This window comes from Schistocerca serialis, chromosome 7, assembly GCF_023864345.2.
Source record: "Schistocerca serialis cubense isolate TAMUIC-IGC-003099 chromosome 7, iqSchSeri2.2, whole genome shotgun sequence".
In the NCBI taxonomy this organism is placed as follows: domain Eukaryota; kingdom Metazoa; phylum Arthropoda; class Insecta; order Orthoptera; family Acrididae; genus Schistocerca; species Schistocerca serialis.
The window spans coordinates 371,487,737-371,491,296 of record NC_064644.1 but is presented as its reverse complement, the minus strand read 5'-3'; the positions used below and the strand labels follow the sequence as shown (position 1 = coordinate 371,491,296).

The 3,560-nt window shown below is 36.8% G+C and overlaps 1 non-coding gene across 1 annotated transcript; it reads left to right on the top strand.

The window, feature by feature from the left end:
• Nucleotides 1-298: 298 nt before the first annotated feature.
• On the top strand, nucleotides 299-370 carry Trnap-agg (transfer RNA proline (anticodon AGG)). The gene has a single exon. It is a non-coding gene; the product is annotated as a tRNA-Pro (tRNA).
• Nucleotides 371-3,560: the final 3,190 nt, after the last annotated feature.

Genomic DNA, 3,560 nt, shown 5'->3' with positions numbered 1-3,560 from the left:
GGAAAGACAGTGCTGACTCTTGACATGCATACAGGTAATGGGCTACAACTGAGCAAACCCATCGCAGAGTCAGTCGAAGTTTTGAAGAATATTGGTAGGTAGGTCATCACAGAGTAGACCCACTGTAGTCCTGGTAGAGATAGCCAGCAGCCAGCTCTACATGAAGGTACCAATAGCCCAGGAAGGCCGCCGACCGCGGGAATTCGCGCCGCCCCCATCCCGCCAGCGTACACGAGACTTCCAGGGCACCCTGGACGACATCGAGGGACTGGAATAATTGGCATTCGCCGTGTCACAGGGCTCGTTGGTCTAGGGGTATGATTCCTGCTTAGGGTGCAGGAGGTCGCGGGTTCAAATCCCGGACGAGCCCTAGCGTTTTGTGCAAACTGATCGCACGTCAGTGGCTGAGTCAGCGCAAAAAGCTCGCCGTCAATATCAAATGAATTTCTTATTCGATGTGAGCAATTGACACTCGGGTCCGACGCGTGAACCTGTTGTGACTGTGCAGGTGCACAATCACCATTGAAGAGTCTTGCGGATAATATAGCAAGTCCATAAACCACCACTTGTGCACTCACAAAGTTTTTGAAATTGTCCTTAGAACCAACAATGCTGTTATCCAGTCCCTTGCTGAATTATTAACACACGTGCAAACACTAACAGTCCCTACTTCTCACATATTGTCCATATACTATGACCAACAGAAATGTGTGCAGTGAAATGTAACTTACAAGTTACTTAATTTGATGAACTGGTGTCAATTACAATTTTATAACATAAGAATACAATAACAAAGGTACAGAATACATAATTAAAAACATAACAATACAGATAACATTTGTAGTACAGGCTTTACAAAAGAATCGAACTAACATATACATCAGTGGAATTATGACATGAGTACATACGTAAAAGATCACAATAACTTTTGAAACATCAACTTCACACATGAGCATTAAACAGAACTAATAATGTCTAACATCTTTACAAAGTAAATAACATATTATTAATGCCAATTATATTCGAGGATAACAGTATTCCTCATCATAGTGAATGTAGCTTAATATTAAAAGAAGAAAAAATTCTATGAAACTACACAGAGACAGGAAGAAAACAAATACACAAGGGTACACAAACACATAGTGGGATAACACAAAAGGGAAAGGACAGGGTTTGTCTTACTGCAGTATTTTGCATGGAGATCTCCCTTTGTTCATCATTATTCCCAAAAAGTCCTATCTAAGCCTGCTTTCTGTATTCTGTTCATATTTCTTTCAAAATAATTATTTCTGATTGTACAATACTCATTTGGGCCCAAATCTTTTTCATATGACTTCGCAATGCATTCTTTACCTATTCTCCATAGTCAGTTTCTTATATAGTCTACCCTCTCTTAAGCTAACTTAAATCTACTGAGCTCAGATGCTAAACTAAGGGACGAGGCAATGCAGCAGCACATAAAACAATTAATATAAACAGCAATAAAAAAAATGGAAAATCGCAAAGCAAGCTACAGTAAATCTAAATTACCAAGCAATTCAACATTACAACTAATATGAGGCAATGCGCAGCAAACAAAAAAATAAATCTGGCTTAGCAGAGTAACACAAATTAAAGTTCAGTAGCACTATGCCTGGCAAACAGCAGCTTATATCTAAACATGACATAGCTCACGCAGAAAAAATAGTACACTAAAGATAACAATGCAGATAAGGGAAATGTATAATCACATCTTAATGTCTAAGTAATTAAAGTGGTGCACCACAACAACTTATTGTAAAAGAAATATTACCATGTACTTAAAAGAATATTATGTATGCAGTTACTGTTACTAGTCCCTTCTTATTGTTCTTTCCTTTCCAAGTGCTCCTTTTTTGAAGAATGTGGATCACAAAATTATTATTTAATAGATCTGTTGACAGAAAGTGTTCACATTAGCAAATGCATTTAATTTTATTTTATGAAACCAATGCTGCAACACAGCTGGAAACCAGATATTAAACAAAATGAGCAATCTCTTAACTACAAAGACAATAGATGTAAAATGTTTCTAATCATTTCATTAGGCAGTTTAGTAAATATCATAAATTATGAGCTCTACAGTATGCTTTCAACAAGGAAATGTCAATAGCGAGGACAATGGCCTCCCCTTTCTTTTATTCTACCTGTGCCGCTGAAAGGCTAATGGCTTTTTTTCGGGCGGCTGTCGCCCAGGTGGGTGCCCGCGACGCATTACGTGCAGGTGGTCACTTAACTTTCTTACGGAAATATTTACGACAGCAGTTTCCGCTACTGTGACAGTCTCATATACAAAATTTCACGGGTCGAGAATTTGCGTTGCAAATGTGTAGAAACAAAACCCTATAAATATAAGTGTCCAAATAAAATATTCGTCAGCATTGTGATACAGTCACGCATTTACGCACATTTCATAACTCTTAAAGTACGATTCTTGTTTTCCAACATACTTCTTATTCCTCATATATGGTAGCATCATCTTATTGATCATAAACATATCTCAACAGCATAGTACACATCGTCATCGTAATAATAACATCATAACACCTCAGTCAAATCTCAGAAACGTCGTAGCTTTCTGTAATAATTTCAAAACCTAAAAAAAATTCTCTGCTCATTTCAATAGTGTCATCTACCTCAAGCGTACTTTAAAATCATGCTCCCTTGCCAAATATATCATTCAAAGCTCTCATAGTATCACAATGGTTCCGAAAAAATATGAACAGTTTACAAAGTACAGACAAAATACAGTTTCATAAGTGTGAAGTTACCCAACTGCGTATTGCGTAAACATGTGACACTGATATAGTAAAAAAAATGTTTATCTCTCAGTTAAATGATCAGATAGCTGTGTAATTTGTGTGTTAGAGAAATATGGTACCGATGTGTAAAGTTGTATAAGCAAATACCATATTAGCTAGGGTTCCTTGTGGTTGCCACACACATGGTACACAAAGTAAGCGTGTACCCCCCTGAGGATTAATGTAATTATACCCTCAGGTGTTACAGATTACAGCAATGGAATGAAATGTATCATGGAAAAACTTCGTATCATTGTACTTCAAATATCTTTAAAAATAAATGTTTTAAGTACAAAATTAATCACTCAAATGGATGTCCTGTAGCGCTAAATGTTCGTCTTGCTGTAAGATAATTCTGTGGAAGTGTCGTAGTTATCGTCCTCCGAAAGCTAAGTTCTGCAGAAGTCAATGTACTTACCCCATCATAAACGAAAGTGAAATGCTTTGTGTATAGATATCGTAATTATTATGTACATTACTGTGATCAAGAAAATACTATACTGTAAAGTATTGTTGTGCTACGAAACAGGCCCTCACATTGTAGCTTATTACTAAAACATATTTTGCTTTCCAGAAGAATTCAGAAAAACTGTGCGGATATAAAACAGATACACCGCAAAAGCAACATTGTAAATTGTCACTCATTAGTAGCGTCATGATATAATCGTGTATCTGTCAAAGAAACCAAATGCTAAGTCATCATTAATTCCACAGAAAGTACTTTAAATCCAGAATGTATTT